Raw genomic sequence first — 24,797 nt, 5'->3', positions numbered from 1 at the left:
GCGCTGCTGAATATGTGTGCGCTATATAAGAAACTGGTAATAAATAATAAAATAAATAATGAGCAGCATTAAACTCTTGACCACATTTTGCTACAAGTATAAGCCTAGTGCAAGTGCCTGCCCCCAAATCCGGTGTACAAATATTGGGGGCAGGTTTCATAGACAAACGCAGGGGTGGTTTCCGGTTGCACAGGAACCCCCATCCTCTTGGTAAATGGTTCAAATTAAGACAATAGCAATGCAATATATTATGATTACTAGGGATGGCCATCGACTATCGATGTTCCCAAAACATCGATGGTTGGGACCTAGTGCTCGCTGTTTTGGGCATCGATAGTGGATGGTCGAATAGTTTTATGCCATCGATGGATGGCTTCCGATGGTAAAAGTTGTGGGCGCGTGCGCAGCGTCATTGCATCCAGTGGCATCGCTGCGGGCGGCCCGCCCCGCCGGAAGGTGCGCACCTGCGCAAAAGAAACTTAAACTGGATTGATGGCTAAAGTTTCTTCTGCGCATGCGCGCGGATCCCGGCCGAGCAGGCTGCCCGCAGCGACCCTTCCCGTTGCTCTGCGCATGCGCGGCTAAGCAATGGCAGGAACCATTAATGGTGTAAAATAGAATGGTTTATAGCCATCGATGGTTCCTGCTCTAGAAGCCATCGATGGCAACTATTGATGGGGGATGTGCCGATGGCCATCCCCAATGATTACTAGAGCTGCCGCAACATCATGCAGTGTAAGGGACAGAGTGGAGATGCTGCACATGCCCAATGGTAGCAGCTTCTTCTGCCAAGATTGCTGTGTGTGTGAATCTGAGTCCTCAAACAGTGCACTGGACCAGAGAGCAGCTACCAGGAAGTAGAGACAGGAGTCTTACCATGAGGTGGGAGAATGTGTGTTTTGAAAGTGCAGTACTGGTTTTATTATGTTTGTGTATTTATTAATTATGGGATGTTTAACCTCCTCCTGACCACTTATTTATATTATTTAAAAGTTTAATACAGCCTATAATATAGTATATAGTTAGACATATATAGTGTTATATATTAGTACTGTATTCCATACAGTGTTCAGTGTATAGAAAGACCAATGTGTATGTTAATGTCCAGGGTTGTTATTAGGTTCTTCTACCATTCTCCCAGACTCCCATTCTTGCTCCAATGTTCCAGAGTGGTAATTTGTGTACTGTATTTGGAAACACCCCCCTCTAGAAATCCTGCGTTTGCCACTGGGTTTGGCTGTTTTTCAAAGATGCATACAACTCTACATATTGGTAAAAATACACCATTTTTCTTTGCACCTATGGCCGAGTTGCATTTAAATATGTATTAGGTACTTTAGGCTCATTTGCCCTGCTCCTTTCTTACACTACTGATATTCCAGTTACAAAACACTACATACAGAGGACATGTATTAATGTATAAATATGCTTCAATCTAACGTCCACCTAGAGGGAAAGTGACATATTTGCAGTGTGTCTTTGTATCCTGATGTTAGTGCCTGTATATTAGATGTGCCAGTAGTAAGTGCAGTTCTGAAAATACAATAGCGACTCTGTCACTTTGAAGATAAGACCTCACAGTCGGCCTAAAACAATAATTTCGGACTTTCTTTCCTGTTTCTAGATTTATTTTAAGTAGAAGTATGAAATGTCAGAGAAACTCATGGCAGCCAGATCAGTTTGTATAAAAATCGACTGCCTGTTTGTAGTATATTATAGGCTATATTTGACACAGGAAAACACTTAATCATGAATGCTATCAGCACACCACACCCAACGTTGTGAGCGCCAGCTCCAAATATACAATATAACCCTGAACTCTAACTGAACATGGACAAGTCTTCAAAGAAAAAGTGAAGGGGTCTCCTTAATGATGGCAGCCAGGTCGAAGACACATACAGGGCCAGCAGAATTAATAATGTGCAGCTGTCAACAGTTTATATGCACAAACCTACCAACCAAGTTCAACAGTCATTGGAAATACGAGGTTGAGTTTGATACTTTTATGGACACCCATCTATACAACACAGTACAATATACAGTCAGGCCATAAATATTGGGACATCGACACAATTCTCATATTTTGGGATCTATACATCACCACAATGGATTTTAAATGAACCAAACAAGATGTGCTTTAACTGAAGACCTTCAGCTTTAATTTGAGGGTATTTACATCCAAATCAGGTGAATGGTGTAGGAAGTACAACGCTTTCTATAGGTGCCTCCCACTTTTTAAGGGACCAAAAGTAATGGGACAAACTAAACAATCCTAAATCAAACTTTCACTTTTTAATGCTTTGTTGCAAATCCTTTGTAGTCAATTACAGCCTGAAGTGTGGAAAACATAGACATCACCAGACGCTGGGTTTCATCCCTCGTGATGCTCTTCCAGGCCTCTACTGCAAATCTACTGCAAATATCTTCAGTTCCTGCTTGTTCTTGGGGCATTTTCCCTTCAGTTTTGTCTTCAACAAGTGAAATGCATGCTCAATGGGATTCGGGTCAGGTGATTGACTTGGCCATTGCGAGAATTGTGTCGATGTCCCAATATTTATGGACCTGACAGTATGTTCAATGAATGATTGGTCTAGAGCAGGCATGTCCAACGTTGGCCCTCCAGATGTTATGAAACTACACATCCCAGCATGCTTTGCCACAGTTTTGCTAAAGCATGCTGGGATGTGTAGTTTCAAAACATCTGGAGGGCCAACGTTGGACATGCCTGGTCTAGAGCCTTACCTGATCTGATGGAATAATTAATTAAGGTTATACAGTATTACAGGTTTTTAGAGATCCAGAGAATAGAATTTGAGCATTAAAGATTGAGGGGTCTATAAGAACAACATTAATAGCCTGAGATATGGGTCATGTTAACTCCATGGACAAAAATTATACTAAAGGTCTCCAACACTCAACACATCGTGGGATCCCACCGTCGCTGTTTAAATGGACAGTTGTCAATGTCAGATGTTCTCTATGGGCCTCTCTTATGGGACCACACTGACCTTGATTCTGGTCCATCTATTTGAATAAAGGTATCTTTGTATCCGGTAGTAGTGTATCTCTCCACCTCCTAAGACTCCTTAAAGGTAAGTACTGACTTACGATCAATCCCTATTTGCATGTAAAGGTATCTTTATCTGTTACTACACATCACAAATGGTACATATGGATCAATGTACTGATCTGGGAAACGATCCCTATGTTCACATAAGGGTATCTTTAGAATGGAATCCTTATTCAAATGCAGTAACAGACATTTTCAATCCTCCATTAACAAAAGGGGGGGGGGGGGTTATTGACAGGTTTCGGTAAGATAAAACATAAAAAAATATTTTAAAAAAATGAACGGTTTTCACAAGTAGGACCAGTGAACTACTGCACAGCATGCTTTCCTCTCACCTGAGTGATCTGAAGACATAAGTAGCAGAACCCGTTGGAAAAGATCTGATCACTGTTGTGCGAATTTGCCAGTCTGTGCGAGTAACTCTGACCGTACCACATCTCTGTGATAGAATCAGGCAGATTGAGGCCAGCTTGTGTTACACGGCTTCCCTAAAAACGTTTGAGGGGGAGGCATTTGAGTTGTGTGGTGTCAGCCCTGACCCAATGCGATTGCTTCTATCGCAGCCACCGATTTAGTCCTGGGCTACGCACAAACTGCACACAGGAAAAAGTCATTCAATTTTAAGCGGCTTGCAAATGGATTTCCAGCAGTGTCAGGGGAAATGAGTTCCACCACCTCTCTAGGGCCACTTTAAGCCCTGGACCCAGAGAAGCAGGCTTCACGGAGAAGATGCAATGGTTGGTGTAGCAGTTAGATGAAGGGATGTGGATAGAGATATCGTTAGAGATATAGGAGTAGATTTACTAAAAGTCAAATTTGGGTCTGTTTAGAATTGGGAAGAAAAGAAACAATCCACAAAAAATAAAAGCAGTCTTTCTATTCAAAATAGATTTATACCCCCTTCACACCAAATTACTGGGTGCCTGGTTCTGCCTGGTAATATTCCATTCAAGACGGGTCCTTTTTCGTACCGATCCAGGAATTTACCAGGGTCAAGGACCTGGGATATTTGTCCTGGGTTGACCGATTCACATATAAGAAATACCCATGTTATTCAGTAAATTATCAGGTAGGAATTTCTAATCTTGTAATTTGCTTTTCTGTGTGAAGGGGGTCAGACCGAGATCGGCAAAATTATCCGGCAATGACTAAGAGTCTATTTTTTAGTTCCATTCAATTTTTGAAGTGGCATGGAAACATAATATTGTCACAGGAGTGTCCATTATTCACATTTAACCACATTGTAGTATCACTTATACACATTGGGGGTTATTCTGATTTACTTGGAAAGACACAATCGCTCTCTAATGGAAAAAAAAACATATGCACTGCAGGTGGGGCTGATGTAACATGTGCAGAGAGAGTTAGATTTGGGTGTTTTATTGTTTCTGTGCAGGGTAAATACTGGTTGCTTTATTGTTACACTGCAATATTGATATGTTTGAAGTACACCCCCCACCCAAATCTAACTCTCTCTTAACATATGTTACATCAGCCCCACCTGCAGTGCATATGGTTTTGTCTATTGGAGAGTGATTGTGCCTTTGGGAGTGAATCAGAATAACCCCCATTGGCCCTTATTCAGATCTGATTGCAGTGAAAATTTGTTCTCAAAATGGGCAAAACCATGTGCACTGCAGGTGGGGCAGATGTAACATGTGCAGAGAGAGGTAAATTGGGGTGGGGTGTGTTGAAACTGAAACATAAATGGCAGTGTAAAAATAATGCAGCCAGTATAGACCCTGCACAGAAACAAAATAACTCCCCCAAATCTAACTCTCTCTATACATGTTACATCTGGCCCACCTGCAGTGCACATGGTTTTCCCATTTTGAGAACAAAATTTGTACTGCGATCAGATCTGAATAAGGGTCATTGCCCCAGGTAGAGCCCCTCATACCCCTTTCAGTTCGCATTTATAACCCGGGTTATTGCAGGGTCGAGGTGTAATGTGAAAGCACTAAACTGAATAAACAGGGTCAACCAACACAGCATTTAAACCTGGGTTATAACAAGTGTATAATGGATGGATCAAAATACCGGAGGAGGTATTTTTAATGTGTTGGCTCCCCCCGCACGTTTGTACGGTGGCGCAAAGTTTTTGGCATGTGCAGGCTCAGTTTGCGAGCGGACACGGTAAATTGATTATTCGCCTACCTGTTCATACGGAGCAGTGTGGGCGGGGGGCATGAGGAGGCGGGGATGTGTATCTGCAAGCGTTTGCTAAATCATTTGATGGGTCATTGCGAGTCAACCAGAATGACCCCCATTGTCACACACTGCAGTACCCATTACACATTATACACTGTAAAGTCAATTACACATTGTCACACACTGCAGTACCCATTACACATTATAGTGCACACTGTAGTGCCCATTACACATTATTCCGTACACCAGGGCTGGGCAATTGCGGCCCTCCAGATGTTGAGGAACTACACATCCCAGGATGCTTTGTATTAGTTTTGCTATGTGGCCATGCTGAAACTGATGCAAGGCATGCTGGGATGTGTAGTTTCTCAACATCTGGAGGGCTGCAATTGCCCAGCCCTGTCGTACACCATAATGTCTATTACATATCGTTGCACATCGTAATGCCCATTACATATTGCTGTACACCATATTGCCCATTACACATTATGATACACACCGTAATGCCCATTACATATTTTTGCCCACCGAAATGCCCATTACATATTGTTTCACACCGTAATGCCTATTACAGATTGCTGCACACCATATTGCCCATTACATATTGTTGCACACCATAATGCCCATTACATATTATACCGTACACCGTAATGCCCATTACAGATTGTTGCACACCGTAATGCCCATTACACATTGCCGCACACTGTATTGCCTATTACACATTATGCTGCACACCGTAATGCTCTGTACATATTGTTGCACACTATAATGCCCATTACACATTTCTGCACACCGTATTGCCCGATACACATTATACCACACATTACATACAACTGCACTTCTTTGCCCAGTTGTCATAGCGGCATAGCCTACATGCACCCCCCCTAACATCTATCTCCATACCCATATACCCACCACACACACTACTCACCCTGTCCCCCCACATATGTAGCATAATCCTCTACTCACACACCCTACTTCCACTGACTGTCCCCAACATATCCATAACTCCACCCCCCTCTCACATCCCACACCCGGGTGGTAACCTTCCAGTTCCTTTATCTTTGTTATGCTGCACAGCAGCAACATGGTGCAGAGATGCAGCCACTGACTTACCAGCATCGTGGGAGCCGGGTGGGATGAGGATAGCTACAGTGGGCAGCTGACTCTGGTGAATAGTCTCCTTCCTGCAGCGGCTGTGATGGCTGTCCACTAGGAGGAGCAGTTCTGCAGATGGGATACACAATAGAGATCCGATACATCACATCCCCCCTCCTGTTTGCCGCGCAACATTCTAAACTCTTTTCCACCCACGCCCGCACCCACTCCACTGAACTTGATTTAAATGTAAAAAAAACACACAAAACAGCAGCATGTGGTACAGACGGCAGCGAGACCCATGTACTGGCTTGGGCCATGTTGCATTGCCCCGTCAGTAGTTCCGCCCCAGATACAATGTGTTTGTTAATCGCGTTAGAAAACTAATGGATGATTTCAAAACCTTGTGCAATTATGACTGGCCCTCCTTTGAGCTAGTTGCCTATCTTGAGCATGACAGATATGGGGGAAATTTACTAAAGGAAATTTGTAAAAAATAGGTGTATTTGTATCCAGAAATACCGTTATTTTTGACATTTACTATCCCGAAAATACGGCAATTCGTATTCGTATTGATAGCACATCAATACGAATACGAATTGCCGTATTTTCGGGATAGTAAATGTCAAAGATAAGTGTATAAGAAAAAGCCATATCTGAGGCTGACCAGTAAAAGGAAATGGGCAATTGGACAGAGGAAGATTGGAAAAAAGTGTTATGGACAGATGAATCAACGTTTGAGGTGCTTGGATCACCCAGAAGAAAATTTGTAGATGGGGAACTGAAAAGAAAAGATGCTGGAAAAGTGGCTGACGCCAACTGTCAAGAGTGGTGGAGGTAAAGTGGAGGTAAAGTGATGGTCTGGGGCTGCTTTGGTGCTAGTAAAGTGGGAGATTTGTACAAGGTAAAAGGGATTTTGAATTAAGAAGGCTATCACCATTTTGCAATGCTATGCCCTGTGGACAATGCTGATTGGAGCCAATTTCCTCCTCCGACAGGACAATGACCCAAAGCACACCTACAAATTATGATAGAACTATTTAGGGAAGAACCAGGCAGCTAGTATTATGTCTGTAATGGAGTGGCCAGTGCAGTCACCAGACCTGAACCCCATTAATCTGTTGTGGGAGCAGTTTGACCGTATCGTACACAAGAAGTGTCCATCAAGCCAATCCAATTTATGGGAGGTGCTTCAGGAAGCATGGGGTGAAATTCTTTTCAGATTACCTCAACAAATTAACAGCTATAGTGACAAAGGTCTGCAATGCTGTAATTGCTGCAAAAGGAGCAAAAGCAAAGTTTGAAGGACAAAAGCAAAGTTTGAAGAACAAGATTATAATTTCAAATAAAAATCATTATTTCTAACCCTGCCAATGTCTTTACTATACGTTCTACTCATTTTGCAACTCATTCGATAAATACAAGTCGGTTTTCATGTAAAACACAAAATTGTCTGGATAACCCCAAACTTTTGTATGTAAATGAGGTAAAAGAGGAACAATCCACCATTTTCTAACATTTTCCAACAGTATATAGTAGTAGATAAGAAAGAAAACACATAATGACTCCTGTAGCAGGTGGGTAATAGGGGAAATTGAGTTTCAGAAATAGGCATAACACACATGGAAACGTCCAAGGGAAAGAAGGGAACCTAAAACATATAACTCACAAGGAGACCACCATAACATATTAACTACAGAAAGACAACAACATTAGTGAAGGAAACATAAGGAAAATCTGCCTGTTCCTAGATCAACCCATCCAGCAGGAGATACTGTATAGTCAGGAGAGAAGATAAGTAGAAGAAGAAGAAGAAGAAGGAAAATGAAAGGGGTAGAGAGGGTTGTTAATTTGAAGAAACTGTATACCATGAACTGGACTTGAAGCAAGTCTGGATTGCCAGTCTATTTCCAGAAGGTAAGGTCTGGATATATTTGTCCCAACATTTAAATAATGCTGGGGGTCATAGATTCCTTATGTAGAGATGCCTCCAGCCAGTCCAAGGTAAACAGAAAGAGAAGTCTAGTAGTTGCCATTTCCGTGGGAGGTGCTGTAGCCTGAATCCATTGTTGTAGTATGGCCTTCTTGCCAGTTGCCGAAAGGAGAACAAAGATTTTTTTTTTATCATTTTTGGGACAGATAGTTGATCAGCTACATAGCCAAACAACGTCCAAGGTTGATTAACATTTCAGACAATCCCATCAGATGGCATTGTTTGGGGGAGAAGTAAGCCCTATGAAAATCTTTATAAATCATCTCTTTATAGGAGATAGCGTAAATACGTTTAAAATTTTACAAAATGTGGAATAAAATGACCTCAGGGTCAAGACTTGAGGTCTGTAAGGCCCATTTATGGAGATCTGCCATTGTACACTTTTCAAGTACAGCTTACAAATTGATAGAATGGATTGATTAACTTGGCTAGAAAAACCTGACACGGATTAAATCAATAAGTACAGGTCTGTTGGATTGTACATGTTGTACTGGAAACATGAGATCACTTCCAATGTACTCTGTTCTTGCAATGTAGAAAGGTAGTTTAACCCACAGTTTCCCAAACTCTGCCATTAAAGTCCAGGTTTTAAGGCAATCCATGCCAGTCAATATGGTTAAATCAAATTCAATTTCAACTGTCAATAACGTCGGCTGTGCTTAAGCATGGATTTCCTTAAACCTGGACTGTAATATGGAGTTTAGGAAACTCTGGGTTACCTTTTAATATAGCTCACTGAATAAACTTTCAGTACTATCAATTTAACATTTTTCCTGGACTTTTATTCGTGCTACCAACCAATACATAATAATACTAAATACTTTCTTGAGTATAAAGAGAAGAGTTTATAGTGAAGTATTTGTTGTCAAGCAGCAAAAGGCTTAAACACCGGCACGTAACTTATGGCCCTGAAGAAGCAGAAAAGGCACACTGGGTCAAATGACGGTGGGCCAGATGTACTAAGCTTGAAAATAAATAAAATGGAGAGTGTTAAACCACCAGCCAATCAGCTCTTACCTGTCATTTTGCAAACCCAGCCTGTAACATGATAGTTAGGAGCTGATTGGTTGGTGGTTTATCTCTCTGCATGTTATTGGTTGGTGGTTTATCACTCTCCATGTTATCACTTTTCAAGCTTAGTACATCTGGTCCAGTGTCTTTCTAATTATTGTGGCATATTTACCAGTGTGATAAAACATTACATTGGCCCTCATTCAGTTTCTATTGAATCTGCTTCCTGATGTGCAATGTACTGATGTTTGCGCATCCGCAAATTGGCATTAGACTGTAAGTGACTGACAATCTGAAGCCATTTTGAAAATGAAAATGGAGGCATGTCGCCACTGGTTTGGGGGAGGGAGGACAGAGATTTCCTGGCCTCTGTGACAGGTAAGCCACAAATTAGTATTTTGGGGTTTATTTACTAAGATAGAATTTCTATTAAAGATGGGCTGTTGCCCATAGCAACCAATCATAATCTACTTTTCATTTATTTAGCACCTTCGGGTAAATGATAGAATTTGATTGGTTGCCCTTAGAAACATTTCAATAGAACTCCCATCTCATTGAATAAACCCCTTTGAGTCTGTGTTTCCATGCTACATCTCAGGATGTAGGTCATACTTGCCTACTTTTGAAAAATAGTTTCAGGGAGATTATAGTTGGTAGTAGAATTTTGCACAGCGCCCCATTGAGAGGGCGTGTCATGCTCCACTCAAAGGGCATGTCTAGTTCTACATATGGAGAGATTGTGAAAAGAGATTGTGAATGTGGCACCTAGAAGTGTGGGTGTTTACTGCTACATCTGAGAGGAATCCTTAAAAATGACTTTAAAAATGACCCAAAGCAGTTAGTAAGAGATACTATACTTGGTAAAGTGCTGGGAAATGGTGCTGATGATTCAATGTAAATGTATCTGTCTCTCATTCCTTTTTTTCCCAAAAAATGTAACAGTGTAATGTGGGCTAGGTGAAATGAGATAGATTGCTAGACTTATGAGGGAGAGAGGGAGATTGCTGCTATTTCAGGGAGTCTCCTGCAGAATGCAGGACGATAGGCAACTATGATGTAGGTTGAATCACTACTGTGGCATCTACTTGTAACAGGCGCCTCCTGCTACATTATGATACAGCGCCATCTATGCCAATTCTAGGGATGCAAAAACCACGCCACCTACTAAGTGAACTTAAAAGGGATACCAGCAGATCCATAATGGTCACTCGTCACAGCCATTGATAGTGCTTTAATTCTCCATGATACTGTTTTCGTTATAGTAATTGTAGCTAATATTGCAATACTGGCATGAGTGTTAGGGTTAGTAGACTTAGACGATTGGCATTAATCAATATGCAAGTCATGGGTGCTATTCTGGGAAATACCACACATTTTCCACATTCCAAAATACTTCTGCAATGCTCCCAATGGGCTCCTTCCTTCCTGCCGAGGCCTAACAGCCGGATAAATAAAATGAGTTTACCTTTCTCTTACACTTACACAGGGTCAAGTATTTTATTTATGTATAGCTTGTACTGTGAATAATATTCTTCCTGTAATTATTGATAATATTAACTACAAAAGACGAATTAATGGTGCAATAGCTAATCTACTCTTATATCTAGCCAGTAGGTGTTTTTTACATTGCATGCCCTAAAATCCTAATGTCAGATCAGTAATATTTATAAAATAGGAATTGCTAATAAAAAAACACGCAAAGAACCATTTTTATAATAAGATAAAGTTACATGATATTTAATGGGACTTTAATACAGGGGTTCATTTACAGGCGCAAGGTGTAAAAGGTTGTAGATCATTGATGGTGAGTTGGCTGCAAATGAACCTTGCTGTCACTGAAAAAATTAAGTTGTAGTAAGAGTTGATTTGTGTTGCAGTGGCGCATCCAGGGATGGGGTTCCTGTTGGAGGTTGTGTGCTGAGGTTGATGCTGGTGAAGAATGCATTGGTTGTTCTTGCAGGGAGTGATAACTATAGCTGCCATCGTTGCAGGGATAGCAAGATGACCACAGCAACAAATATTGTAGTCCCGGCAACTAGTTTTTATCACAATGGTTTTATCCATTATAAGGGTCATTGATGGGAGGAGGTTTTTTTACATGAAGCTGTGATTATCAGGCTAAATTAGGAGGAGCTATCACCTTTCTGCATTGGGGGAGGAGCTTTGCACACTATTCACTAGCCAATCCATGCCAATCTCAAATCTCCCACTGTGGATTAATAGAGCTCAGGTGCTCTAAACCTGCTCCCAGTACTAAGACCACCTTCAATGAATAGACTTTTATAGAGGGGATACATACAGATGGCTGGCGGTGGGATTACCGGCAGTCAAAATACCGTTGCAGGGAATCCCGACAGGAGTCAGTTAAGTATACTTTGTGTGACTATGAGGGGCACAAGGAGAAATATTGTTTTCCCTACAATACTTTAGGATGTAGCTGAAGAAAATAACATTATTTGTGGTGCTGAGATTGTAGTATTAAACCTTTAGCATGTCTATGATACTTCAGCCGTTACCAAACAGTCCCTTATCAAAAGCAGGATTTTCATCACCCAGGGCAAGGTAGTAATTTGGATAATATTGCACAATATTGAGTGCCCCAAATGCCCTATGCATCTTTTACATGGTACCCCCGCAGTGTGTTCCCCACATACCCACTGTGTGCCCCAAATTTTTCACATGTACAGTGCATCCGGAAAGTATTCACAGCGCTTCACTTTGCCACATTTTGTTATGGTACAGCTTTATTCCAAAATGGAATAAATGATTTTTTTTCCCCTCAAAATTCTACACACAATACCCCTGTAGTGAAAATAGATTTTTGGAGATTTCTGCAAATTTATTAAAAATAAAAAACTGAGAGGTTACTACTCCTCTGTAACCTCTCTGTACCCCCTCAAGTCCTGTGCCAAGGACACATGCCCCCTAAGCCCCACCTAAATTGCATCCCTGCCCGCACCAATTCTCAGGTTTTGTTCAATAGAATGTCACAATGGCATATTAGGGGGTAGATTTAATCCCCCATACACACTAGACAATGTGTTCAGTGAATTATATTGTTGAACAATTTCCCTTGAACTTTCCGGTGTCCTGGACAAACGATATTGTGTTTACACAATGAATGATATGCTGAACAATCTATCTAGAGTCTGGTTAGGAGCTGATTGGATGGTAGTTTATCTCACTGTACTTTATCTTCTGCCACAGGTATGGTCAAACCACTATAAGATATTTTGCAACAGCAAATAGAAATGATGCAAGGTACAGTACATAAAAAAAAATTAAAATATTTGATAAAATTCCATGACATCATCATACTTCGGAATATGATCATGGATAAATGCAAAAACGTAATATATAATTTCTCGTGCAGACAATAAAAAAAAATATATATTGTTTAAAAAAAAAAATTTAAACAACCTTACGCTATGTGCATATCTCTAATGATTGTCGTACTGTGCATACACAGGATGGGACCATTTTACAAAATGAGTATCATGATTAATTAATGGAAACAAAATAAAGAAAAATGAAATAGAATTAAAAACCTGTAATCTAGCAGTCTTATGCTAGCTGATGATGATGACGATGATGAAGAAGAAGAAGAAGAAGAAGAAGAAGAAGAAGGAGGGTGAACACTATTTTACGATTTAAAAATAATAGACATTTTAAGTCTTTGCAAATACTTTTTTCATTTATTTACAATTATTTCATTAATACATTGATTAATACAGTCAGGGCTATTTTTGTGCCGGAACGCCCCGGAACGCTGTTCCTGAAGCTCTTTTGCAAAATGAGGTCATCAGGAACGGCGTTCCGGGACCTCCGCGGCCTGCCCCACTGATGTGCCGCTGCGTGTCCGGCCACCCGCCCGTCAGCTGCCCCTGCCCCTGGTATCCCCTGCACAAAGTTAGACAGACGCTAGAAGTCATAGTTCACCTCTAGCGTCTGACAGGAAGCACAGCTCTGCGACTTCCTGGTGATGCTGCAGAGCTGTGCTTCCTGTCAGACGCTGGAAGTGAAAAATGACTTCTAGTGTCTTTCTCACTGTGTGCAGGGTAAGGCAGGGGCAGCAGCAGTCACTCATGGGCGGGTGGCCGGGCACATATTAACCCCTTGGCAATGAGCTAAAACCTCTGGCAACAGAAATTAACCCCCCTTGGCAACGAGCTAAAACCCATGGAAAAAATGACTAACCCCTTGGCAACATCCAATAAGCCCTGGCAACGCATATTAACCCCATGGCAATGAGCAAGAACCCCTGGCAATGGACATTAAACTCCCCCCTTGGCAATGAGCAAGAACCCCTGGCATGGACATTACCCCCCCCCTTGGCAACGAGCAAGAACCCCTGGCAACGGACATTAACCCCCTTTGGCACTGAGCATTAACCCCTGGCAACAAATATAAACCCCTTGGCAACAACCAATAACCCCTGGCAATGCATATTAACCCCTTGGCAATGAGCAAGAACCCCTGGCAATGGACATTAACTCCCCCCCCCCCCTTGGCAACGAGCAAGAACCCCTGGCAATGGACATTAACCCCCCCTTGGCAACGAGCAAGAACCCCTGGCAACGGACATTAACCCCCCTTGGCAACGAGCAAGAACCCCTGGCAATGCATATTAACCCCTTGGTAACGGACATTAACAACCCTTGGCAACCGACATTAACCACCTTGGCAGCAGAAATTAACCACCTTGGCAACAAGCAGGTAATTTATAATTTATTAGAAGCCTTGCTGTGGGGGGCAACGTGGTGTGGCATAGTCAGTGTGTATCGATTTTTGTGTGACATCCCATTTTTTGGGATGGTCCTGCGGGAATTAGACACATGAATGTGCATGCGTCTAATCAGGCAGGCTGGGGGGCTGAAGACATGGCCAGCAGTTCACACAGCACTGGCCATGCCCTCACAGCGACAAAACTGCGCCCCCAAAAATTTGCTGCGTGCCTCCAGCACGCACATATACAGTTTTCCTTTCTCCACTGCAAAAGTTGGGAGGTATGTATTAGGTGTGAGGGGCATTGCAATGTGTGGCATAATGTATCAGGGGCATTACAGTGTGCAGCATAGTATCATAGGCATTGTGGTGTGCTGCATCATGTTTCAGAGAACTGGCTGTGTGTAGCATAATGTGTCGGGCATTACAGTGTGCAGGATATTGCGCAGGGGCATTATGGTGTGTGGCATAGTATAAGGGGCATTGGTCAAATTTTAGTAGCTCTGAGTGTTTGTACATAAGGAATTCTTTGCTGCTGGCAATAAGAGGCTGGATGTGCTGCTAAATCTAACCGAACACCCCCCTGCAGCCTACCTAACCTCCCTTCCCTCTGACAGCCGAACGAACCCTCTCCTCTCACAGCCACAACAATTGATGCCCCGCCCCTTTAGTAGCTCCACCCACAGCACCGCCCACATCTGCCCTGCCCACAGTCCTGAACCTATTTTCCTACAAAAATAGCACTGAATACAGTCATTGTTATTTAAAATAATGGGGCAAAGATCTTGTTTAACAATGCCACTGATATTCGAAGGCTTTGACACCCATGAATTTAAAACTACAACTATAATGAAAGCTACAACAGATTTGTCTAACATTTATTACAGTTGCCTTTTTAAATCGGTCAGAATTGCCGATCATAGGCAATTTTGATAAAACCAATACTTAATAAATTTAACCTCGGGATGAAAATTTTGTGATTTTTCCTTGATTCCTAATTGTCACAGGGGGGGATGGAAAATTCTGTGACTTTCAGGTGTAAGTGAGTTTTCAACGAGTCGGCCAAATATTTTAAAGTGGCAATCATCTAAAGAGCAAATTCATCCTGCCTTTTAAATGGATTGCCACTTTAAAAATGTAGGACAGACTCGTTGGAAATGTGTTTGAGATATGCATTATTCTTGGAGGTCATAAATCCAGGTTTCTGGAATGTACACTTTTGTTTTATATCCTACAAAGTTTGGAATTTCCTGTATGTATGGGAATTAACTCCAAAACAACATTGATAGCTATAGGTAAAACAGGTCAAAGTACTTCAGTAGGAGCAAACATACTTATCATGTCCATTAATTCTTGGGTGATGTTTTCCTAAGTTCAAGGAGATACTCAGATTTTTTAAGAAAACTTAAGGGTTCTTGATCAAATTTTCATATCCAATCCTTGATTGATGGAACAACTGTTTTGACACTTATCTAGTAAAACAATGAAATATTTGAGTAAAGTAAATTTTTCATCATTAGAGAAAAAATACTTATAATTCCCAGTGGAGAAAAGGGATATACAATACACTCTGCCCTCCGGTCAACCTTTCAAAATATACCGCATTTTACAGAAACCACTTCTGTACCCAAACACACATACATACATACATGGTTTTGTCCATCTAAGAAAGATTTTGTCAGAAAGAGTGAACTAGAATAAGGGCCTCAGTTCCTGCTGGAGCCTGCTGAAAAATAGCCCTGTATATATATATATATATATATATATATATATATATATATATATATATATATATATATATATATATATATATATATATACACGATTCATTCAAATGCTGAAGGTGTCTGTGTGCCTCTCTCTCTCTTGATAAAAGCATAGGATAATTTGCAAATTGGAGCTACATGTTCAACTGGTTCCTAGCTTCTGTCTGGTGTGTCCTGATCCAGGTAATAACATATTCTTACCTCTACAGTGTATCTCCAGATGTCACCTGATGCTGCAGCAATCCCTGCCTGTCATGTCTGCCTTTCAGCTCCAGTATCCTGTGGCTTCCATGCTTTAGAATTATCAGAGGCCTCAACCATGTGCTGTACAAAGACTGTTTCCCTCTTTCCTTGGATATGGGAGCAGCCATGCCCATTTCAGTCACCTGTTTGTTCACAGCCAATCCTAAGCGTCCTCCTGTCCTGCTATTTGCTCAACCAATCACTGCACACTGGCTGCTATAAGTATACTTGGTTGAGACCAGAGAAGTGGCCAGTTCAATGATATCCACAGCCTAGCTGCTGCCTGTGCTGTTGCTCTTGTAAAGGCCCATACACGCACCGATTCTGCCAAGCGTTTTGTGCTAAATAGCATCGCATTCGCATCGCATTGCATGCATTGTGCATGCGATGTGCATGCGATGCGATAAAGAGACAGTACAAAAAGTATGTGCAGCACATATTTTTTGTACTGTGCGATGAGATGCCGTGGGAACGCGCATCTCATAGCACACATCGCATCGGGAAAATCAGTGCATGTATGGGCACCTTTAGGAACACTACCTTGATTAGACTCTAATTACATCCAGCTGCTAAGTCTGGCTCCTACCAGTATTTCTGGAATTAACCTGTTTAAGAATTCCGGTTACCTACACAGTGCTCTCCATTGGTTCCTGTTGACCTCCCGAGCTTCACCGCTAGCCTCCAGTGACAATTGGTCACCATCGGTCCAACATCAGCTCACCACATGGAGGGTGGGGGCGCACTGACATACTGTACACCAGGGACACACTTACAAAAACACACACTGACCATAGGCGAATCTAAGGGGTGGTCCGGGGGTGCACCGGACCACCCATTAGACCGCCGCACACACAATTTAAAAAAATTACAGCCGGGCAGAAAAGGGCTGTGCGCTGCCCGACTGTTTACAATTACTTTTTAACTTCTAAGCATAATCGCACTGCCGCAGCAGCTCCGTCCCCGTCGATATCTTCAATGCTCCCACTGGACCGCCGGCAGCCAATCAGGAGCGGCCACCAATACCACCAATGCCGCTCCTGATTGGCTGCCGGCCGCAAGCTCCAGCGGGAGTATTGAAGATGTCGACAGAGCTGCTTCTTTGCCAGTGGCAGCGGTTCCCAAACTGTGCGCGCCGCGGCTACCAGGGGTGAAGGGAGGATGGGCAGGATGTGCTCGGAGGCATCAGGCTGCGGGGGGGGGGGGGGGTTAGGTTTTGGACGTGGGGTACGTTAGTTAGGTTTAGGCACTAGAGGGAATGTTTAGAGCCAGGCTGCAAGCTGAGGGTTAGGCTGCATTAAGAGATGGTCTGGTGCATGGGGGTGAGGGACCCCTACGATGGTCTGGGGGTGAGGGACCCCTTTGATGGAATGGTGGTGAGGGACCCCTATGATGGTCTCGGGGTGAGGGACCCCTTTGATGGAATGGTGGTGAGGGACCCCTATGATGGTCTGGGGTATAGGGCTGAGGGACCCGTGTGATGGTATGGGGGTGAGGGACCCCTTTGATGGTATGGGGGGTGAGGGACCCCTATGATGGTCTGCGGTATTTGGGAGAGGGACCCCTATGATGGTCAGGGGTATGGGGGTGAGGGACCCCTATGATGGTCTGGGGTAATTATGTCAGACATTGTTCTGCTCTGTTTAGTTCTAGAAAGAATGTCTATCAGACATCAAACGGCAGAGAGAAGACGGATACATGATCCAGAAATCTCACCTTTTGTGTCTCCTCCAAGTCCTAATTAGGCCGGAAAGTGCTGAACATAGGACTGCAGGGGCCGGGTGCTGCTAGCATAAATAAACATTGCAGCGGTGCATCTAGTGGCTAGTAGTCATGGAACAGCCGGGCACGCTGCATACGTGTGTTTGAGTCAATGTGACAGGATCCCAACGCTCCCGACAGTACGCTATTAAAAAGCAGCTGCCCTATCCTCTCTGCAGCCCTGCCAGTTACAGAAGGAGGGCTGGAGGACCCTTGACCTGACCCAGGTGAGCGCTCAGAGTTGGCACTATCAGCAGCAGGAGGCTGCCGCTGTACCTCTTTCAGTTTACTTAGAGCAGGTCAGGACTCAGGTGCTTGTGATCAGGGATGCCCCAGTCCCACCCTGTAGAAGCAATAGTTACATGGGGTGCTAGTAGCAGAAGAAGCAATTATCTGGGGTAGTAAACTAGTACAATGTCAAGCAGCAGTTACATGGGGTAGTAGGAGAAGGAGGGATATAGTTACCTGGGGCAGTTACCTGAAGATAGAAGTTCAACAGGGTCCCTAGGAATCCAGGCCCGGATGCCATATAGTACACCCTCTGGCATTTGCAGGACACTGCTCAGCCCTGCATTACCTGCTCGGAGTATGCGGGACGTACAGTATATGCCCTCTTGGCAACAAGCATGTATTTCCCCTTGGCAATGAGCATGAAGCCCCCTTGGCATCGAGCACGAAGCCCCTGGCATCGAGCATGAAGCCCCTGGCATCAAGTAAGAACCCCCTAGCAATGAGCATGTAGGTAAGTGGCACTTATGTGTCAAATATGTAATGGGCACTACGGTTTGTTATATAGTATGCAATGGGCATCTTGATGTGTGGCACAATGTGTAATGGGCGTTATGGACTTATGTGTAATTGGCATTATGGCATGTGGCTTTATGAGTAATGAGTATTATGGAGTTTGCTAAAATGTGTAATGGGCATGGTATGTGGCATGGGCATGGCTATGTGTAATAGCACGCCCCTTTTTGTGATGCCACGCTTCCTTTCCATGAGACCACGCCCCCTTTTCGCTGCACGGCTTCGCCGCGCAATAGTTGCACTTGCTGGGTGATTGAGTCTGGGACCACCCATTACCATATTTCTAGATTCGCCTATGACACTGACATACTGTACTCTGACATACTGTACACTGACATACTGTACACTGGGGGGGCATTGGCACACTGCACGGGGGGGGAGGCACTGATATACTGTACAAACACAAACTGACATACCGTCAGGGCCTGCGTCACCACTAGGAAGCTTAAGGCATTTGCCTAGGGCGCCAGCCACTGGAGTGCGGTACTGAGCCGCCGAGGAAGGAAGGCAGAAAGCTGCAGCAGCTAGCTACAGGCCCCAGGATGGAATTCATTGCAACAGGGAGCAGGTAAGCTGCGCACCTACGATCCCCGGGAGCCCCCCCCCCAGCGACGACACCCCCACTGGTGTTGCGGAGATGTAATCTGTGCTCGCCCTCCCCCCTCTCCCTGGAGTGAAATAATCCGCGGGTGGTACCACCCCCCCCCCCCCCACTGGAGCAAGTGAGCGGAGTTGAGAGGGGGGGGGGGGGGGGCGGCCGTGCGGAGGTAGCCTGGGGCTCTGACAGGGCTGGCACCGGCCCTGCATACCGTACTGGGGGGAATGGGAAACACTGACATACCATACACTGGAGGGACGGAAAGCTGACTTGCTGTACAGTGGGGTGATGGAACACACTTACTATACACTGGGGGGGCACACATGGACATACTGTACACTGGGGGGGGCCACACTGACATAGAAACATAGAATTTGATGGCAGATAAGAACCACTTGGAGAAAAAAAAAAAAACGGCGTGCGGTCCCCCTCCTAAGCATAACCAGCCCCGGGCTCAAAAAGCCGGTGCTGGTATTATAAAATCACAGCAACAAACAAGTTGGGGTTCCCTTGTTTTAATGAAACCAGCACCAGGCTCAAGGTCCAGCGCTGGTTCCCAAAATACGGGGGACAAAATGACTGGATCCGATATGATTTCCCGGCGGTCGGAATCCCGACACTGGAATCCCGACCGCCGAAATCCCGACAAGGGGGGGACATGGATCGCCCCCCCCTTGCGGGCTCGCTGCGCTCGCCACGCAGCGGGCCCGGTGCCTCGCTACGCTCGGCACGCTATTTTATTCTCCCTCTATGGGTGTCGTGGACACCCACGGAGGGAGAAAGTTTCGGGATTTCGGCGGTCGGGATTCCAGTGTCGGGATTCCCCTGTGGACTACTTTGGATCCTGGACACCGGATTCTTCAGCCCAGGAGCCCCGGACCCCCGGAACCAGGACTAAGGCCCCGGAACCGGACTCTTCTGCCCTGGAGCCCCGGACCCAGGACCAGCCCCAGAACCAGGACCAAGGCCCCAGAACCGGACTCTTCTGCCCTGGAGCCCCGGACCCAGGATCCAGGGACCGACCTACGGGCTCAAGGTAGGTAAGTATCAGTATGTGTGTGTTATGTATGAATTAAACTTTTATTTTTCTGGGTGTCAGTGTGTTTTATTTAACTATTTTTTGTACTGTGGAACTACAAGTGCCAGCGGGCCCTTTAATGCCCCGCATGCTGGGACTTGTGGTTCTCCAAGTCCCAGCATGCGGGGTAGGCTTGCTGGGACTCATAGTTCTTCAGTAGAAGACAATAGTTTTGATTCTTTTTTTTACACTTTTCATCAGCCCGATGCCCACCGCCCAGGGGCATCGGGGACAGCCCCGGACTTTCAGCATGGGCTGGTAAGTCCTGGAGGGGACCCCTTCATTGGGGGGGTCCCCACTTCCCCAAGACCCCTGCCCATGCTGACCAGCCACGGGGATAATGCTTTGGCCGCGGGACCTTATATAATAAGTGTCCCCCGGCTGTGGCATTACCCTGCTGGCTGGTTGGGTCTGGTGCTGGTTCTTAAAATACGGGGGACACCTAGTCATTTTGTCCCCAGTATTTTGGGAACCAGCGCTGGACCTTGAGCCTGGTGCTGGTTTCATTAAATCAAGGGAACCCCAACTTGTTTGTTCCTGTGATTTTATGATATAAGCACCGGCTTTTTGAGCCCGGGGCTGGTTATGCTTAGGAGGGGACCGCACAACGTTTTTTCTTCTTTTTTTGGGGTTTTAACTATTTTTTTTACAACAGAACAGTGGCAGATTCAGGGGGGGGGGTCACCCGGGCACGTGCCCCCCTGTCATTTCATTTTGTAGCTGAGGTCCAGGGCTTTCCAACGAGCCCAGCCCCGTGTCTCTAGCCAACTGGAGATATCGCCTGGCAAAGCTGTAACGTTTTTTCCCCATAGGATAATATGGGACCCTTCAATTCGGACCCCCACCCGGTTCCGACGGCTGCCAGTTCCGGCCCTGGCATCACAGAAGCTTGTGGTTGATCTCATTCAATTCCAATCGCTGGGCCTTCAAAATGTTACCAGGCTGGTCCATATCGGTCAATTGGTTCCAGAGATATTGCGCGTAAACCAATTTTTTTATTTTTGAAATGTAATTTCATGGCTGTTCATGTTCTTTGAGGGCAGATTACTCTGGAACCAAACGTTTCAGTTTTACTCGACCAAAATCATTCAAAGCCCACTCAAAAGTTCTTCAATATGATACTTGTCTCATGTAAATGGGTCAGCTGCTTCCGAAGATATAGCCGGTAAATGAGATAACTGGTTAAAGGGGGGGGGGGGGGAGAGGTGGTTTTCTCTCCCCCTCACCATAGGCGTGCGCACAGGGGGTGCCGGGGGTGCACAGGCACCTCCGCACAATATCAGCACTTCCTAATGACCGGCAGTGGCAGTGCCCCCTCCCCCGGCCACCTAGCAGTACCTGCGCTGGGCTGGGCTCCTTCAGCAGTCAGCAGGACCTCTCCCCCCCCCTCCCCTTTAACCGTGATTGGGCCACGCCCCTGCCTTTTCCTGTGCCCGGGTGAACTAGTGCAGCTGCAGTAGTAGTGAAGTAGTGCAGCTGCAGGCCACCTAGCAGTACCTGCGCTGGGCTGGGCTGGGCTGGCCTGGGCTCCTTCAGCAGTCAGCAGGACTCGAGGTATCAAAAGCGGGCGTGGCCACGGGGGAGTCCGTGATTTGGCCACGCCCCTTCCTTTTCCTGTGCCCGGGTGAACTAGTGCAGCTGCAGTAGCCCTGTAGCCTACTGTTCTGTGTCAGGCTCACAGGATGGCTCCTGGCTGAAACCTGAAGGTAATGTATGCAGAGATTGGGGAGTGTGCCATTTATTGTGAGGGAGTGGGCTGTGTGTGAGAATGTAGTGAGGGGGACAGGGGGCCTGATTCAGGATCACTCACTAAGCATCAATCTTTTGCTGCCTAGCAAGCGGAACACCGCCCACGAATAACTGGGAAAACTGTACTGTCCCTGCTGTATTGTTACCTGCCTGGCTGATGCGGTGACCAGTGGTGCCGCTGATGGCTGCCTAGGCGCTGTACAGCTCGGTGGGTATTTGTTCCCTGTGTGATAACTGTGCTGTCTCTGCCTATATTGTTAACCACCCGGGGGTCCAGTGGTGCGGCTGATGGCTGCCAAGGCACTGCGCAGCTCAGCGAATATATGTTCCCTGTGTCTATATCACCCAGGGTACATCTAGTGTATACATATAATACATACATTAGTCACTATGCACTGAGTAATGTGACTATAGGTCACTACGTGCGAATATTCATCACTGTGCTGTGTAAGGTGACTATAGGTCACTACGTGCGAATATTCATCACTGTGCTGTGTAAGGTGACTATAGGTCACTACGTGCGAATATTCGTCACTGTGCTGTGTAATGTGAATATGGGTCACTACGTGCGAATATTCATCACTGTGCTGTGTAATGTGACTATAGGTCACTACGTGCAAATATTCGTCCCTGTGCTGTGTAATGTGACTATGGGTCACTACGTGCGAATATTCATCACTGTGCTGTGTAAGGTGACTATAGGTCACTACGTGCGAATATTCGTCACTGTGCTGTGTAATGTGAATATGGGTCACTACGTGCGAATATTCATCACTGTGCTGTGTAATGTGACTATAGGTCACTACGTGCGAATATTCATCACTGTGCTGTGTAATGTGACTATAGGTCACTACGTGCGAATATTCATCACTGTGCTGTGTAATGTGACTATAGGTCACTACGTGCGAATATTCATCACTGTGCTGTGTAAGGTGACTATGGGTCACTACGTGCGAATATTCATCACTGTGCTGTGTAATGTGACTATAGGTCACTACGTGCGAATATTCATCACTGTGCTGTGTAATGTGACTATAGGTCACTACGTGCGAATATTCATCACTGTGCTGTGTAATGTGACTATAGGTCACTACGTGCGAATATTCATCACTGTGCTGTGTAATGTGAATATGGGTCACTACGTGCGAATATTGGTCACTGCACTCTGTATAATGTTAATATGGGTCACTGCGCACTGTATAATGTGAATATCTGTCACTACGCGCTGTGTAATGTGACTGTGGGTCACTGCGTGCTGTGTAATGAGATTATAAGTCACTATGTGCTGTGTCATGTGAATATGGGTCACTGCGCGCTGTATAATGTGAATATCGGTCACTAAGTGCTGTGTAATGTGACTGTGGGTCACTGCGTGCTGTGTAATGTGAATATGGGTCACTGCGTACTGTGTAATGTGACTATAGGTCACTACGTGCAAATATTTGTCACTGTGCTGTGTAATGTAACTATGGGTCACTACGCACTGTGTAATGTGATTATGGGTCATCACTGCATGCTGTGTAATGTGATTATGGGTCACTACATGCTGTGTAATGTTAATATGGGTCACCATGCCGCCATTTTCCCAGTGGTCTTTACCGCTGCTCTGCCGGACCGATGATGAGGTGAGTAGAATTAAATGGGTGAAGGGTGTACAGCGTGTGGGTCCCCCAGCAACACTTCTGTGACATCATATGTAATAGCCATTACAATGTGTGGTATAATATGTAATGGGCATTATGGCATGTGTCATAATGTGTACTGGGCATTCTGGCATAATGTACAATGGGCATCACGGTGTGAGGCGTAATGGGTAATGGGCATCACGGTGTGAGGAGTAATGGGCATAGTGGTCTGAGTCAATGTGTAAGGGGCATCATAGTGTGAGGTGTAATGTGTAATGGGCATCACAGTGTGAGGTGCAACATGTAATGGGCATCACAGTGTGAGGCGTAATATGTAATGGGCCTTACAGTTTGTGGCATAATGTGTAATGGGAATTACAGTGTTTGGTATAATGTGTATTGGGCATTACGGTGTGTGGCATAACGTGTGTTGGGCATAATGGCATGTGGTATACTATGTAATCCCTATTATCCCTATTTTACAAAAATTTGTCAAGCCCTGGCATAATGTGCAATGTCAATTACTGTGTGTGGCATTATGTGTGATGGGCATTATGGTGTGTGGTATTATGTGAAATGGGCATTATGCTGGGTGGCATTATGTGGAATGGGCATTACTGTGTATTGCATTATGTGTGATAGGCATTATGTTGTGTGGCATTATGTGTAATGCGCATTATGGTGAGTGGCATTATGTGTAATGGGCATTAGGGTGAGTGGCATTATGTGTAATGGGCATTAGGGTGTGTGGCATTATGTGTAATGGCCATTACAGTGTAAATTTTCGACGCGCACTGTCCCTGTTTCTGGTGTGTGTGATGGGAATAATTAATCCTGAATTCCATATACATAAAAAAGTCACCTATTTAGTTTGCATTGATGCCCAGTAGGCAGTGATGGACACGCCAAGTAGGCTTTGATGGACACGCCCAGTAGGCGTGATGAACACGCCCCTCCAATGGTGCACCCCCCAAGAAAATGGGCTGCGCACGCCTATGCCCCTCACCCCAGAAAATGCAGGGACTCGGCTGGTGTAAAAGGGGCCAACTTGGGAATGCATTTTCTGGTGAGAAAGGGGTATTCTGCAGTGCTCTGAATACAGCCAGGCTCTGCCACTGTCAGTGGCTA

The sequence above is a fragment of the Crinia signifera genome, chromosome 5, assembly GCF_055691185.1.
Source record: "Crinia signifera chromosome 5, ASM5569118v1, whole genome shotgun sequence".
Lineage (NCBI taxonomy): Eukaryota > Metazoa > Chordata > Amphibia > Anura > Myobatrachidae > Crinia > Crinia signifera.
Note: the sequence above shows the minus strand (reverse complement) of the source record.